Consider the following 17,846-nt stretch of genomic DNA (forward strand, 5'->3'; position numbering starts at 1 on the left):
ATCATCTATCTATCTATCTATCTATCATCTATCTATCTATCTATCTATCTTCCAGGTATTTTATCACAGCAGCACAAATGAAACATCTCCTCTCCTATATGGTTTAGCTACTATCTGTATAATATTTGCATTGTACTAATTATTGTAACTAATCTAGAGATGACTTAATGAATGTAAAGGAATACTTGAAGATTAGATGTAAAGGACTTGAATTTTCAGGGTTTTATGGGGGGGGGTTGTCCTGGATTCATTTCCTATGGATCCTGGAAGAAAACTTTTCCAGAAATGGAGGAGGGAGTTTGTTAATAATAACATAAGCCATGAAAGCAATGAAGAGAGCAGTCAATGACTCCCTGCTGTCCCCTCCCCTCAAAAGTTGGAGCTCTGCTCATTAGAGACACAGGTATCTGTGAGATGGGTGCCCATTTTGTGATTAGGCAAACTAAGGCTTAGAGAGATACATTAACTTGCACCCAAAGCTAGTAAGTAGTAACATCAGAAATCAGACCAGGCCCGTCTGGTCCTGGAGGGAGGAGCTCCTGACCTGCTTCTGCTGAGCTCTAAGTGGTTGCCTGTAATAGGCAGGAGATCCAGCCATGGAGGGGTTCCAGGTGGCTGCCATAACCCACTTAGAACTTTTGCTTATCCTTCTATAGTTATGTACTGAAGGGAAAGCCCTTCCTTCTATTTGGATGTTACACACATAGAGCACAGAACACTCATGTTTGGGAAACCTTAAGCGTATTGAATTACTGGGCTGTGGAGAGGCTTTATCACACAAGCAAGATGACTTGACTTCTAATCCCTAGCACTTGCATACAAGTCTGGGACAGTAGCCTGGGACTGTGATGCTAGCACTGGAAAGGCAGAGACAGAGGACCCCTAGGGTTGCTATCAGTTTAGATAACTCAGTGAGCTCCAGATTCAGTGAGAGAGACTCTATCTCAAAAATAAGGTGGAGGGCTAGCAAGATGGCTCGGTGGATGGAGGACCGTACTGCCAACCTTGATTCCCTGGGTTCGATTCTTGGGACATACAAGGTGAAAGGTGAAAAATGACCCCTCAAAATAGTTCTCTGATCTCCATACATGCATCGTGGCACACACACTCCCCCCCAAAAGTAAATAAAGCTGTAAGTAAAACAATGAATAAGATAAAGAGTGAGTGAGGAAAGGCGCCCGATACCAACTTCACAGTGATTAGAGGGAAGTACTTTATACAGACTTCTGGCCTCTTCGTGTGCACACATGGGTACTCACACCTGCACACACACAAATATACACCACACACAGTCACATACACAAAAATACAGCACACATACACACAAGCACTCACTCACACAAATGTACACCACAGTCAGATACACATACACACTCACACAAACATACACTACACACACTCACCTTATAAACATACACTATACACATACTCTTACACAAACATAGACACACACACTCACACATGCTCACTCACACAAACATATACCCCCCCCCATCCACACACACAGTGAAATAGAAGTTAAAAAATTCATAAATACTTGACTGGACAAATGAATTGGTCTTTTATCTGTAGTTATTAAAATTAGTTGTTTAGGCATCTTGACTTTTCTGGATAGTCTGGTAAAGCCATCAAAGAGAAAGCCACCTTTGAGTTGAGCCCTGGAAGCATTCTCTTACTCTCTAGTACTTGATTTCCTCTGAGGCTGTGTCCTTGTTAAAGGGAAACCATTCACAAAGCCTGCTGAGATGAGGTGTCCTGAATCAGTGTGATATAGTGTTGGAATTCTCTGGAAGTTCTCAAGCCACCAGTGTTGCCTTCACTGGGCCCAGAGCCAAGACAGAAAAAACACTGCTGTTTGAACTTCAAGTTTTTCATCTGTCAAATAAATACAGCCACTCCACCCTGGGTGGGAGAGACTGATGGCAGAGGGTTGTGTATCGAGTCAGCAAGAAGCTCAAGAAGATGGATACACCACAGGGAGTCTTTTCCTGGTTGGCTTTCTCTTGACTTGACACACCCAGAATTTTCTGGAAAGGGGAACCCCGGTTTAGAAAATGCCACCACCAGATTGCCTGTAGACGAGTCTATAGGGTGATTCCTTGGTTAATGATAAATATGGGAGGGTCTAGCTCTTGGGGAACTGTACCCACCCTGGGCAGGTGGTTCTGGATTCTGTAAGAGGCAGGCTGAGCAAGCTATGAAGAGCAAGCCTCTAAGCAGCACTCCTCCATGGCCTCTGCACCAGCTCCTGCCTCCAAGGTCCTTTCCTGTGTGAGTTTCTATCCTGACTTCCTTTGATGATGGACTGTGATGTGGAAGTATAAGATAAATAAACCCTTTCCTCCAAAGGTTGGTTTTGAGCTTGCTGATTTATCACAGCAATAGAAAGCAAATAGAAACTAAGATGGATATTTTATGAGTTTTTTTTAAGCTTATGTTTATTCTACTAGGGATTGAAATCAGGGCGTCGTACATACTAGGCAAGCACTCTGCCACTGAGCCACACCTCCATCCTCCTCCTCCTCCTCTTCCTCCTCCTTCTTCTTTTTTTGAACAGGGTCACTCCATAGCCCAGGCAGGACTTGAACTTTTGGCTCATACCCCTCAGCCTCTGGAACTTCTGGGATTCCAGGCTTACACCAACAGGCCCAGTATTTTGACAAGGAATCTTTAGAAATATAGATCGTTATTTGTGAGTAATGAACACTTATTGTTCTTGTCAAGGACTTTACAGTATCCATCTAGCATCTGATGGACTGAGTCCTTCTCAAATCCAGCTTCACATTTCCTTCTTGGGGCTTGGGGCAGACTCATGTAAGGCAAATGGTCCAGACATCTGAGTGGAAGAGGGCAGAACATGCCAGATCTCCTCTGTAGCAGCCAAGCTGCTTAATACATCTTGAGGCTGTTACAGAGGATGGGATGGATGTTGGTGAAAGCAACCATGCTTGAGTGAGATGGCCTCAGCCACATGGGGCAAAGGAAAGACATGATTGGTCAGTGTTGACGTGGTGCCTGGGCAGCATGGGCGGACTAGTCCAGTGATGATGTAAGTGGAGTGGTTATAATCTCACCCTTACTGTACTAACTCAGATCTTACTTATTTCCTGTGAGACTAAATCATGCTGTGTGTTTAGGTTGATCTTGAACATGTAGGCTCAATTAAATCTTAACCCCCTGAGTAGCTAGAACTACCTGTGTGTGACTGCTGGTCCCCCCAAGCTTAAACTCAGATCTTCTTGGACTCCAAGGTCCTAAGTCTGTGTTGTATCTCAATTTGAAGGCTAAACAGATATCTCCCGAGAAGCTTTCAGTCATTTTGGTGACAAGGTAGACATAATGAAAAAACAAACAAACAAGCAAACAAACAAACACAAAACAAAACAAAACTGAAAGGATTTTGAGTGACTTCTTAGGAATGGTTAGCATTTACATGACAGGGCGCTGACAGAAAACCAGCCAACCAACCAACCAACCAACCAACCAACCAACCAAAAAAACACCACAGCTCTCACTCAGAATGAGAGATGGTTTATTCTGGAGCCAAATTTGAGTGACTATTGGAAGCATGGAGCTGGATTACTCCAGGTCCCAGGTTCACATGTGGCAGCAGCCTCATGGAGTTATAAATCAAAGCATTTAAAAATGCATTGGTGAAAAACAACAGAGACAGGTATAGCAAAATGGGGACTCTCTCCTTTAGGCCTCAGATGCTTTCTGATGACAGTCTTGGCTTTGGAGTTGGTGGAAGCTAGAAGTTTGCCAAGTTAATAGATTTCAAAAAGGTTCTGAATCTCTGACTAACAGATAAAAACCACTAGGTCTAACACAGAGGTGGGCAAGCAATGGCTACTGCAGGGGGTGGGGCTAAAAGTAGCGCAATTTAAGGTAATTGGACTCTGGACCGGCAACATTCCAACCTCCCCACACCATTGCACTTCAAATTAGTCAGTCAGACTTGGTAGATGCAGTTTCTTTCTAGAAATTCTCATTCACAGGAAGTGCATATGACACTATTAGTTTAGAGAGATAATGTTGGACCTGTCAAAGAGACAGGCTTTAGAAAGTAGGAAGAAATCTCAAAAGTGAGAGAAATAACAACATGATTTTTCAAGTGAGAGATAGTGATAATAACTGGTCTTTTTTGAGACAGGGTTTCTCTGTACATCCCTGGCTGTCCTGAAACTCACTTTGTAGACCAGGCTGGCCTCAAACTCAGAAATCCACCTGCCTCTGCCTCCCAAGTGCTGGGATTAAAGGCGTGTGCCACCACTGCCCGGCTTGGTCTTTAAATTTTGTAGAGTAAAAGCTAACATAATGGGTTGGGGTTGTGGCTCAATGCTAGCGCTTCTGCCTAGCATGCCTAGGATCCAGTGTTCAGTACCCAGCACAAAACCCTAAGCTGAAACTAACATAAAACCTTCATAATAAAACCCACCCTAGGTCACAGTTGGTGCAATGGCACTTGGGCTCCTTACTGTCTACTCTGCCCCGCCCCCACCCCAGGACCGTTCCTTCAGCTGCATCACAGTGGCCTTTATATGTTGTGGGTCTCCTTCCATTAGGGAATTCATTCCAGGAGAGCAGGGACTCCTTTATTCCCTGGTAGAACTTCAGCATCTGCTGTGGATTCTGGTTCATAGTAATTAAGAACGGTGTGTGGAATGAACAAAAGGAAAAAGCTTTAGGAAACATTGCAGGTTGAAGTATGTAATAGGACTAACTAGGTCAGGTAAATAGTGAGCCAGTGGGAAATCAGTTTAAAGAAAATTGTGATTTTTCTCTAAACATGCTTGCTTTGTAGTAATCATGCCCAAGGCTTTCTCTCCTAGAAAGAAAGGCATTCAAATCTATTTTTTTTTCTTAAAATGCGACCCTCCAACACCTTTTAAAATAGAGATGTGGTACTCCATAAGGTTTCTTTCCTTCCTGTTTCTTCTTCTTCGCTGAGAAATGTAGAACAAACTTGTGGTCCTCCTGCCTCTGCTTGCTGAGTACTGAGATCGCAGTGTGCTACTATCATGCCTGGCTATACTTCCGTCTGTTTCTGTCCTGAAATCAAAGCAGCTACCCACGTGTGATTGTGAATGGCAGCTGATGCTGGCCTTCTGGCTTGGAAGGTGTTAGAGATAGGTGAGCTCTGCCTTTAAACTGAAGGCTGTGTGGTGCCAGAGAGTCCTGTGGTTGTATTTTCAGTGGTTAATTCCAATTAGAAGAATCAGTGTGCTTGTTTGAATTGGTTGTATTTTAAGTGTTTGTGAAACTTAAACACTTAAAACTTAAACACTTTCTAGGAAAAAAACCAAAAAACCAAAAAACGAGAACTTAAACAAAACAAAACAAAAGCTAATTCGATACACTTTCCCTAAGCTGCTAGGGAAGTAGGAATGCATTTCGATCCCAAATCAAACAGGAAGCAGCCTTGTTTTTCGGGACTTATATCCTAATGCAAAGGCTGATTCAGCATCCAGTCAGAACCTAAAGGATGCTTTCACAAGGAATGGCTACATCAATAGAGCTGAGATTTTTCTAATTGGGGGAAGACACTTGCATTTTCAGTGTGCCTGGTAATTTAGGGCTTAGCTGCTGGCTTCTGGGTATGGGACTACCGGTAGACAACACAGACCACAGTAGCCAGTCTACATTCTTTGCAAGGGCAAGGCATCGCTTTGAAAAGGACTGAGGTGAGGGGGGACATGGTCCACAGAGTGCTCCTGGAGCAGCCTGTGACAAACAGAACATCCTCACTGGACTGAGGTGGTTGTTTCTGTCTCCCTGGTCACAGTGGCTGCAGGGTCTGCTCTCTTTCTGCGCCTTGTCCTCCCTGCCCCTACCACTCAGTGAGTCCCAAGCCAACAACCTTTCTCTCAATGCTTAATAATGCTTGACTAGAGAAAAAAAGACCAGAGACCGCCAGGAAATCATATAAAAATGGGGTACAGAGAGAGTCCACCCCATGAGAGCATTCATTGAAGAGCCTGAGTGGGGCTTGAGACTGAGTGGTCTGAGGAGAAGTCTGGACACAGGGGCTGCAAGGGCTACAGGCATTTCACTGTGAATGAAGACAGAGGGACAAAGAGCGAGGTAGGTATGAGCAGACAACACTACCTCTTCCAGTACAGGTTCTTAAAGACATCTGGCGTTAATGAACTTCAGGGTTCAGAGAAATCAGAGCTCAGAAAATCTACATTGTGGGGAAAATGACCATGAGCTGATATTTCTTACGTTCCCTGAGACCAAAATGAGAACGTGAAAGATGACAAATGACACTTTCCTCAGTTCTTATCGGCAGTGGAGGTATACAGCGGCCCCTCTCACTACTCAAGGGATGTTTTGGGGGGTCTCAAATCCCATGCAGTGAAGGTTTGCAAAAAATTTTGCCTTATGGCACCCAGCACAGAGCCCCCAGGCTCCATCCAAAAGCAGCAGACAGAGGAGAGAGGTTGACCCCTGAAGGTCCCTGTGACTCAAGGGAGCCATAGCTAAATGGGCTTTATTCAAGTTCTTTGATTCACAGACACCTCACCACAGGTCATAGGGTATTTAGCACTGCACTAAAGAATATACTGTCAATTCTGAGTCTCTCTACCCCCTACGTCTCTAAGTCCCCCGCCACATGGGGTTGGGGGACCTCTTTTATCTTTCAGAAGCTTTTTCTGAAAGCTCCATGTTCCTTGTCTGCCATCTTCAGGTTAGCTCTCCCCCCCCCATTCCACTTTAAGATATTTATTAAACCCCAATTGCTAAATTTTTCTAATATTCGGTACAAGAAAATGATCAGTAGACTAGCAAATGTGTATTTGAAGATAGGCCAGCTTGAGTCCAACATGGCTTCTTGGGAACTCTTGGCTGGGAGTTAACTGTGGTTGGGATTGGCTATGTTGGTTGGATATATAAAGATGAATTGTGGTCAATAAGGTCAGGGTTGTAGATTGGGAATTCATTTTCAGAGGGACTTGAATGTCACTAATATATGAAGAGTGGAGATGATGGTAATGGTGGTGGTGGTGATAGTGATGGTGGTGGTGGTGATGGTGGTGGTTGTGATGATGGTAATGATGGGCGCTCTTGGATTCAGATATTATCTCCTCACCCCACTCAACTATATCCCAGCTGAACTCAAGGAAAAACCAAATGTTTCAAGAAAAACATCAAATACGTTTGACTTGGGGAATCAGGCATGGTTGGATTCAGGGACATAGCTATGTTAGCACCACTCTTACCTGAAGATGGTCACTAATATCTTTGTCCTCTGATTGTCCCGAGAATGGTCACCTCCTAGAGAAATGTCCTTGTCTCAGCCTGGGGGGCAGGGCTTTTGTCCCTATTGTCTAGGGTGGCACACTCTGCCCAGAGTAACTATTCTCAGGACACCCTGCCTGTGGCAACTTAGCTATGCACAAACAGCTCCAGAGCCGTCCCACCGAGAATCAAGAGAAGCTATATTCTTTCCCTAGACCTGCACATACCTGTTCTCTTCTTATTAGAACAGAGGGCCCATTGGTGTATAATGTATTTGTGGAAAAGTACACAAATCCATGCTCATTGACTCTTGAAATGGCCAATGCATCATTGCTTTTTCTCCTAGACCAAGAAATAGAATGTTACCTTCCCCCCGAAGAAACCTCACGTTGCGTGTCCTTCCAGTAAACATGCACAGTTATGTCCCCCACTCATAGCCACTCAGCTGGTTCTTAGCATCATAATTATATCATTTAGGTAAGAGGTGTGTATGGAGCCATTTTTTTCCTGGCTCCTTAAGCATATGAATGCATCCGACAGATTCCTCTATGCTGTCAGGGGTGCCCAGTAGCTTATTCATTTACAGTAAGATCTGTCCACCACTGATGGACATCTTGAACGTTTCCAGCTTAAGTGCATTGTGTGCAGTGCCTCTACAGAACTTCTCTGCATGTGTTCTTTGTGGTGAACACTGAAGGCTGGATGACAAACCTTCAGAATGTGCTCCGTCTCAGTTTTCTTAAGTGGTTGCACCGACTTAGACTCCCAACAGCAGTTACAGGCGTTTCTGTTTCCCTGTAACCTTGACAGGACCTGGGGTCATCAAACTGAATTTTAGCTATTCTTATGTATGTTTGGTGGAATCTCACTCGTGGTTTTTGATTTGTATTTCTCTGGTGACCAATGTATTTTCATTTTAATTAGTTGAGACATTTTTAGATTCTTTTCTTTGGGTGGCACTGGCTGTTGAACTCAGTCATTGAAAAGGAGAAGCAAAGAGATTAGAGAGGGGAAGCTCCGTGATTCCTTGTTCTTTTCCTTTCTGACCTGGGCCCAGCAGAAGGACTTTTCTGCAAGAAAAGATGGCAGGAAGAAGGGTCATTCTGCGATCAACCAAATGGTTCCTAGAAACACACATCAATGAGCACATTGAGGCAAATACCCCACCACAAAAACTCTATCTACAGCCCCTGTATATACATTTTTTGGGGGGTTATTTTAAATAACTTTTTACAATTGGTGGTTGATTCTTAAACTCACTGTCTGGACATTTTAAAAGAGTAGCAGAGTTATAGAGATATAGGTCCCAAAGTACGAAGCTCTTGTGGTAAATCTTCATTCTCATCACAGCTCTATATGACCACCAGGAAGAGGATGCAGGATGCTTTGTGCTCCTTTCTCTAGGCAGCTTTGTTGAGTGTGATATCAGCGACCACGTCTGGATCCTGGTGCCCTTCAGGCAGGATTCCGACCTTCTTTGAGCAGTAGGGGTGCTGCCTGGCTTGACTTGTCTCCCTGGAAGCGCTGGGTGATGGCGGAAGGATGCCCCCTGCTTCTTCCCATCCTTCTTTGCTAGAGTGCTTTGGCTGGACCAGATCACAAAGGATGAGTTTGAGGGATGGAAACTCAGATTTCCTCTGTCATTTCTCTTTTGGAAACCCACTCACCCTGTTTCCTACTGGTCTAGAGAATTATCTTTCTTAGGGAGCTCTAGGATTGCCTTTTTTTTATATATTTAAACTTTTGCCTTCTGTGGTACTGGACACTGACCCCAGGGCCTGCAAGTGTACCACACTGAGCAACAACCCAGCCCCCATGGTCTCATTTTTAAGAACAAATTTCTAATATCTGTGAAAGTGATGAACTTTTTCATTTGTGTTATGTGATTAAAACCTCTTTTTTGGTCTCTGAGGCCCGGCTTACTTTTGATGAATAGGTGGTCTTACTTTAAATATAATCTATCAGTCTCATTTCTTTTCTGGTTATTTTTGGTGCCTGGCTAAGACATTTTACTTCTAACTTATCAAAGATACCCTATTTTCATTTACAAAAGCCTGATGGTTTGGGTTTTATGTTGATGTCAAAAAAAAAAAAAAAAAAACAACCCCAAAAAACAAAAAACCATCTGGTTTGAGTTTTTGCCTGTGGTGTGAGAAAGACTTTGATATTGATTTTTGTCTATATGAACAACCAATTAACCCAGCACCCTCATAGAAAATCCCCTCCACTGCGCTGTATGTCACCTTTGCTATCACACAGGAGATCAGATATATGTGGGTCTGTCTGTGCTTTCTAGTTTGTTCCATTTCCTATTTGTCTAGCCTAATGAGATGCCATACTGACTTAATTACTCCAGTTGAGTAACAAGCCTCAATATCCAATAGCCTATGTCTCTTAGTTCTGTGAGTCAATCAGCTTATCTGTAGGCACTTGTGTTACTTTCTACATTTTAAAGCCACCATTTGACTCAGAATTTCGCTCAAGATCGGTTAGGTCTCTGGTCCAAATTGGGAGTGAGTTAGCATCAGTGTTGACTGTTTCAGTCCATTGGTATGGGGTGAGACCTCTCCCTGCATTTAGCCAGCGTTTCCATTTCCCTTGGTGCTTTTGTAGCCCTCAGTACTGTGTAGGTGTTGGGTAGCTACATTGTTAGTATTTGAAAGTTACTTGATTTTATTTATAATCAATACCTTTAAAATCATATTTTCTCATTACTTCTTGCTAATATACAAATATAAAATTGAGTTTTGTTTATTGGCCTAGTATACAGTGACTTTGCTAAATGTAGTTTGTGTGTGTGTGTGTGTGTGTGTGTGATGCATGTGTAGAGGGGCATGTGAGTGTAGGCACCTGTATAAGTGTGCATATATGTGTGGAGGCTAGAAGTTGGTGTTGCATGTCTCCTTCGGGCTTATTGACCTTTATTTTCTCGGAGGCAGGGTTTCCTTGAACCGTGGGCTCCCTGATTCAGCCATCCAGCTCCCCAGCTTGCTCTAGGGAGCCCCTCCCTTTGCTCCCCAAGCACAGGACTCTAGGTGAGCTGCCACACTCCTTCACCCAGTCTTTGATATGTAAGTTCTGGGGTCCAAACCAACTCTAGTCCTCACTGAACCATCTTGCCCATTCCATAAACTCACTCCCCCCACCCCTCTCTCTAAAATTCCAAGATTCATCCCCTCCCCACTCCCAACTTCATGCCTTTACTTTTGAAACTCAGTTTCTGCTGCTCATATACTCATGGATTGGTGGGCTATCCACTGAAACTTGGATTATCTACCAGGGTCCACTCCCCTAGAGAAAATGGACTCTCATTCCTCAGAACCAAATAACTCAGCTCACAGTTGGAGTTCCTAAGATCCTCCCACATCCACGTTAGTTTGTTGATTGGTTTGGTGTTGTAAAGGCAACCACAGCTGCTGTGAGCTCGTGAACATATGGGTTTTATCCAGTTCTGGGTTTTTCCCAGAAGACACTGGTTCACTCTGGTCCTCCCTGACCTCTGGCTCTTACAGTCTTCCCACTTCCTCTTCTGTGATGGTTATTGAATTGTGTGTGTGTGTGTGTGTGTGTGTGTGTGTGTGTGATATAGATGTTCTGTTTGGGCTGAGTACCTCACAACACTTGTTCTCTGCATTGAATGGGTTAAGAGTTTATGAGTTAATCACCATCCACTGCAAAAACTCCTCTGATGGCACCTGAGAGCTAAGCCAATCTGTGTATACAGAGACAAGTATTTAGGAAGAAGTGTGATACTGTATGTTCATTTATCAGTAGGTTCTCCTCCAGGGCATTAGTTCTTGGTCAGATTTATAGGACCAGGCATGTGTTTCATCCCATGGAGGAGACATTAAATCCAAGCAGAAAGCAAGTGGTCATCTCCTTAACATTTGTGCCACCATTGCTCCTGTGGGAATCTTGCCACAGCAGTTGTTATTGTAGCTCACTGGTTCACAGCTGGTATGACTGGTGATTTTTCCCTGTGGCAATCAGCATGGCACCTTCTGGTTTTATGAAAGCTGGTGAGTCTTTCTAGTCACTACCAGCTAGATCTCTCCATGTCCTGTGACCAAAGACATATTGTGTGATGTCTTCAACAATAGGGTCTTACCATCAAGTTATGGTGGGAAACAAGAGCAATGGCAGTAACCTGTATTATTCTGGGGGTTTCTAGGACCAGTGACTCAAGGGGAGGTATCTCAAACTTGGTGATGGAAAAGAATGTTTAAGTGGGCACAGGGTTGGGGATAACCGATACTAAGAATGCTTGAAAAAGCCATATTGGAACCTATTTTACAAAGCTTCCTAAATTCATAGGAGAGCTTAATTAGAGTTACTCTCCACAGAGGATACTGTTTCTCTAAGAGGCCATAGACTGACAATCAAATTCACTTCTTAATTCAAACCTTCGAGAGCAGATTATTATAGCTGTTCCAAATATACAACTACATCACTGGTGAAATGAAGTTTTACTCTTCCTTCCTAATGTCTTTTATTTCTTTGTCTTACCTCTTGTGTTTCCTGGGGCTTTCAGTATAATAGTAAATAGAACTGGTGTCTTATTTCCAGTGTCAGTAGGGACGTTTTGAAGTTTGACTGTTAGACCCGCTGGTGCTCTCTAGTGTTCTGCAGATGTCGTTGATCAGGTTTCTAAGTTCTCTAGCACCTGGTTGTAGCTAAGAATACTTTCAGGAAGAGATGCTGAATCCGAATCCCTTAGAGCAGCAGTTACGGGAGATGTCACTTCTGTAGAGCACTTTTCCTTCAGAGCTTGGTCCCATGTGTCTGTATTGCCTTGGGGCCTTCTTCTACGTCTTACCCAGCTCTTGCATTTTTATTTTTTGAGGGTTGGTCTGTTATGAGATAGATCTCCAGTGGAGGCTGTGGTTCTCTCTAATTTTACTATTGCTGTCATTCATCTGCACGGTGTGAGGGAAACCACGCAGCAGCCCTCCGGGAACATAGTCAATTGTTATTTCTAGTCATTTCTATGGCTTCTAGCTGATAGGTCTTTCTTGCGTTGAGTTTTTGCTGCCTGAAGAAGAGGAAAAGCCTGTTATTGCTCTAAGTCTGTGCACTGTGGAGTCAGAGGAGAGACAGATTATATATTACACTTAAGGATTTTATTTTTAGTTTGTGTGTATGTGGGTTTGTGCACATGAGTACAGAGCATGCAGAAGCCAAAAGAAGTAGTTGGGTTCTGTGGGGCTGGAGTTACAGATGCTGCCTTACACGGGGGCTGGGAACTGAACTGATGTTCTCTGGAAGAACAGCAAGTGTCTTAACTGCCAAACCCTTCCTCCAGCCCTATGAACATACTGACTTATTTTTATTTTTATTTGATGTGACAAATTAAAAAAACATTTTAATTTGTGTGTGTGTGTGTGTGTGATGTGACCTTGCACATCATGGTACATGTGTGGAGAAGCCAACTTAAGGGAGTCAGTTCTTGAATTCTACCTCCTGCATTCTGGGATTTGAACTCAGGTTGCCAGACAATACTGAGTCTGAGCCTTTACCTGCTTAGCCATCTTACACCCCACCCCCAGCTTCTTTGACGTAGGGTTTCATGTAGCTCAGCACCTTCAACTCTTTAAGTAGATCAGGATAGCCCTCAACTTCTGATCCTTTTGCCTCTACCTCCAGAGTGCTGAGACTACAGGCATGTGCCAGTACACCAGGCTTGTGTTTGTTCTTAGAAAAATAAAGAAAACAATGATACCCCAAGTACTAAAGCCGACACACACACACACATACACACACACACACACACACACACAAACACATATATTTCCGCATATATGTATTTATATATATGGAATGTTTTTCTCCTTGGGTTCCCTGGAAACATGCCATCTTCTTTAACTCTTAGTCATCTCTTTCCTCTGAACTAAAGTTGGCATGGCATCTCTGTCACCTCCATTTCTTTGCTGGCCATCATACCAGCACATACCATCACTCTTTCATGTGGAGTGAGAGAAAAATAAAATGTTACTTCTGCAGTCCCTTCAGACAGTAGTGTTAGAGGCTCTTCCTGCATCCCACACTTACAAACTGCAAGAGGAGGAACATTCAAGGCCTCATGAATCCCAGATCTCATGTTGTCTCTGTCATGAACCAGGTGACATTAGAATACAACTTCTCTAGACCTTAGTGCCATCTTCTGAAAACAAGTATGAAAACAAATAAAAATTCCAACCAACCAACCAACCAACCAACCAACCAACCAACAACAACAACAACAACAACAACAAAAACACTCTTGGTCTTGTTTGTCCAAGAGGGACATTATTTTATGCAAAGGACTGAGTGTGTTGGGTTCTGTGGACTGTCCACTGTTGCAGCTATTCAGCTCTGCTCCTGTTGTACAAAAGCAGGCATAACTCATAAGCAAGCAACTGAGTATTTGTTTATAATCTCTATATATGGTTACAAATTCAAATTTCATACAAGTTTTGCATGCCATAAAATAACTGCTTTTCAACATTTTCAGCCGTCTTAAAATATTAAACCATGCTTTGCATGCAGAGCATAGGAAATCAAGCAGCAGACCAAGGTACCATTAGCTCTGCTTTGCTGACCCTTCAACTAGCTGGAGGTCAAGGGTTGGGCATTAAGATGTCAGTCTTTAAATTCTCATTCCGATGAACAGAATTCAAAGGGCCTATTTGTTTCTTGTAGATGATTTAAGAAAGAGGAAAAGTTTTTTCTTTTTTCTTTTTTGTTGGTTTTGTTTTTGTTTTATGTTTTGTTTGTTTGTTTTTTAGACAGACGCTCTCTATGATGCCCAGGATGGTTTTATACTCACAGTTTCCCGTGTTAGCCTCCCCAGTGCACAGGCATGCACCACTGATCCCGCTGAAGGTGTTTCCTTGTCTTCTCTGGCTCTCTCCTTTGGCAGGCAGAGGTTTCTGGCTTACACTTTCCCTAAGACTGAGCCACACATTTCACCCTCTCTGGCTAGATGGGCCTGCTGCTGATTCATTTTGGTTTTGCTTACCTGAAAATGTTATTTTCCTCAATTTTCGAGAGATAATTTTGCCGGAGGTAGAATTTTTAGAGGGATATTTCCCCTCCGTCTGTCAACATCCAAGGGCTCTGCTATGATCACCCAAGTGCTGAGCTGTTCTCTCTTTGAGAGTGGGTGTTTATCCCGAGTGGTGGTTTCCCGGGCCTGGTGTTTGTTGTTTGTTGTTGGATTGGAAAGGTTCTGTCATTGTGTCTCCCACTCCTGCTCCTTTCTTTCTTCTGGATTCTGACTCAGTCTGCACATGATGATGCTGTGCACGCAATGATGCTGTGCCACAGTTCTGGATGTTTTTCATTAAACTTCTTCTCTCTCACATTTTTAGTCTGGGGATTTTCAAGTTCACTGGACCATCCTTTGGTGGCCATTTTGCTCGTGCTGAGGCTGTGGGAGGCATTCGTCACTGTTAAGATGTTTTCTATTTTCAAATTTTCTTTTCTTTTTCTTTTCTCTTTTCTTTCTCGGCTCTCCAAGTTTCTGCTTCTCTGCTCCCATTGCTGTTTACCATTTCTAAGATCATAGTTATTGGGGCTGGAGAGCTGACCTAGCAGTTAAGAGCGCTTGCTGCTTTTCTAGAGGACCTAACTTTAGTTCCTCGCACTCATCCCAGGTGACTAATAATTGTTTGTAACAGCAGATCCAGGGATTCAATACCCTCTTCTGGCCTCTGTAGGCACTCATATACAAGTGTGTAGATACACACACACACACACACACACACACACACACACACAGAGAAAGAGAGAGAGAGAGAGAAAAAGAGAGAGAGAGAGAGAGAGAGAGAGAGAGAGAGAGAGAGAGAGAGAGAGAGAGAGAGAGTCAGAGNGAGAGAGAGAGAGAGAGAGAGAGAGAGAGAGAGAGAGAGAGAGAGAGAGAGAGAGTCAGAGAGAGGAGACAAAGACAGAGAAAGCTAGAAACAGAGAGGCGACAGAGACAGAAACAGACAGAATGAATAAAACAAATCTTTAAAATCATAGTTATTTAAATTTCCTGTCAGATGGTGACACAGTAGTTCCCACATCTGTGTCATACCAAGTCTGGTTCTGATAGGTACTGTCTCTTCAGAGTGTGTTCTTCCCTGCCTCTCTCTCTCTCTCTCTCTCTCTCTCTCTCTCTCTCTCTGTGTGTGTGTGTGTGAGCACATGTACATGTGTATGTGCATGCAGGTGGAGGCCAGAGATCCACACCAAGTGGCTTCCCCTATTGCTTTCTACTTTGTTTTGAGATATGGTCCCTCACTGAACCCAGCGCTTGACATTCTGACTGGACTGGCTGGCTGGTAATCCCCATGGATCTTTCTGTCTCTACCTCCCCAGCTGTGAGATTACAAGTACACACCTCTCAACCTTTCATGCTGGCTTTTGTTAGATGCTGAGGACCAAGCCCAGCTCTTTATGTTTGTACAGCAAACACCTTAATCATGATGCCATCTCCCCAGGCCTCTCTTTGCCTTTTCCCATGCTTTATAGCCCTGCTCCTGAAAGCCACACTCAATGTACTTGGCAATAGGGAAGTGGGTTTTTTGTATGAGATCTGGTGAAAGCTGGGCTCCTGGTAGCCGTCAGGGCCACAGGCTTTGAATTTGTCTTCATGATGGTCTCTTCTTTTGGCTTTATGCTTTCCAGAATCTGTCTAGGGAACCTGGTCTTGGAGGTCTTTAGCTGTGAGATCCTATAATGCCTCGGCACAATTGGTGTGGTGGTAGGATTCATGAGGCAGTGATGTCACAAACATGCTTAAGGCTTTCCCCTTGGGAAGTGCAGCAACACTTTTCCCTGTAACACAAGGAAAGATAGAGAACAAGGTGGCTCATGGGAGGGTGTCTGCAGACAGAAATCTGGTTTCAGTCCTGGGTTGGGATTTCTAGTCTCTGATTACTTAGGGTAAGTTCCATGTGTTGTGTTCTCAGGCTTCAACTTACTCAATCCACAGAGTGAGAATAATGCCATCCACTTATTTCAGAGACTTGCTGAGCTGCCAAAGGGAATCCAATGGGCAGACTAGGCTGAGGAACATTGTGACAGGGACCAGATCACTAAATACATTACTTGTGATCACACAGCACTTCAGTGTGACCTTGAACGACAGACCTAGTACCCGACCTAGGAGTCTTGTTTTCACTGTGAAGTTGAATTTCTCCTTCAGTACTGGGGGAGGGGGTGGGAAGGGGTGGGGGGGAACACACAGGGAGGCACACAAAGGGGCATATAACAGAGTCTCCCTTGCCTTAGCATGTTGACCTAACCTGGGATGAGGTGAGGGACCAGGTGAGTGGAATCTAGGTCAGTGCTTTCCAAACCTGACTGAGAGTCTGAATCTCCCTTGGGGCACTGAGCTAAGTCTCCAGGGACAGCTCTCAGCCACTGGATCAGACTTTCTAGGGCATGGGAATTAAGAACATGCTTGTTTAGATCAGTGGTTCTCAACCCTCCTAATGCTGCGACCGTTTAATACAGTACTTCATGTTGTCCTGACCCCCAGACATAAAATTCTTTTCCTTGCTATTTCATAACTATAATTTTGCTACTCTTATGAACTGTCATATAAATATCTGTGTTTTCCAATGGTCTTAGGTAATCCCTGAGTAAGGGTCATTTGACTCCAAAGGGATTGAGACCTATAGGTTGAGAACCAATGGACATTTCTAAAGCTGCTAGTGTGGTTCAGATCCTCAGGCCTTCTTTTGGGAACCTGAAAGCTCTAGAATGACCGGCAGTTATATCCCAGTAAGATAGCAGATGCCTGGCTGAGCTATCTATATTGGCCTCCAGGAGTTGAGCACTGTCTTCTCTCTTTAAGATCTTGGGTACAATCCTCCGGTGAGCTGCTAGCACTGTGACTGGGCTGATGAACCCTGAGCATATAAGAAATGTCAAGTTGGCAGGTAATAGAAAGAGTTGTTTGTTCTTAGCACGGTTGTTTTTCAGCTGTCCCTCTTGAGGTCACATTAGAGCTGTGCTATCAAGCCTGTACTATGGACAGCTCATCGTCTGTCCCCCCCCCCCCAAATTGCTTAACATTGAGCTCTTTTTAAAAAACAAAAACAAAAACAAAAACATTGGCTTCAAGAGGTGAAGGCAAACAATGAGTTGATGTAACATGGTGGAGCAGGAATGCTATCAACCTGGGCTTTGTTCAGTGGCGTGAATACTCAGTCACCTTCACAGCCACAGGCTGATGTTCAAGGCTCTGTGTGACACTGTCTCGTGGCTGGGGGTGCTCCCCCTCTAGTGCTGCACTTGGTCACCTAAGGAAGTGCTTACTTTCCTGAAGTTGGCTCCGGATGGAGTTGGAGAACTGGAGAGCTGGTATGGTAGCTCCATTCATCACTATTCTGATATAGGAGACCTGGGGGACTTTTCCTGGATAGACCCTAGCTTAGAACATAATTCTCCTCCCTCTCCCTCTCTCTCTCCCCCTCCCCCTTCCCCTCCCCCTCCCCCTCCCTCTCCCTTTCCCTCTCCCTTCTTTACCCTCCCCCCTCTTAGACACCTGGGGATTTTACCTGGATAAACTAAACAATTGTATCTGTCTATCTGTCTATCTATCTATCTGTTTGTCCTTTTCTCTGTCTCTCTGT

At 43.9% G+C, this 17,846-nt stretch overlaps 1 protein-coding gene across 8 annotated transcripts in view; it reads left to right on the forward strand.

Annotated features, from left to right (window-relative positions):
- Rgs6 (regulator of G protein signaling 6) overlaps positions 1-17,846 on the forward strand; it is a 516,963-nt gene that overhangs the window by 4,990 nt on the left and 494,127 nt on the right. Inside the window, exon 1 of one of the 8 annotated variants that reach the window (XM_029484456.1) lies at positions 17,111-17,150. The exons of the other annotated variants lie outside the window; for them this stretch is intronic. The gene's annotated coding sequence lies outside the window, so the exon portion shown is untranslated. Of the gene's footprint in view, positions 1-17,110; positions 17,151-17,846 lie in introns of those variants that run through there. 8 annotated transcript variants of the gene reach the window in all.

The sequence above is a fragment of the Mus caroli genome, chromosome 12, assembly GCF_900094665.2.
Source record: "Mus caroli chromosome 12, CAROLI_EIJ_v1.1, whole genome shotgun sequence".
Taxonomy (NCBI): Eukaryota; Metazoa; Chordata; class Mammalia; order Rodentia; family Muridae; genus Mus; species Mus caroli.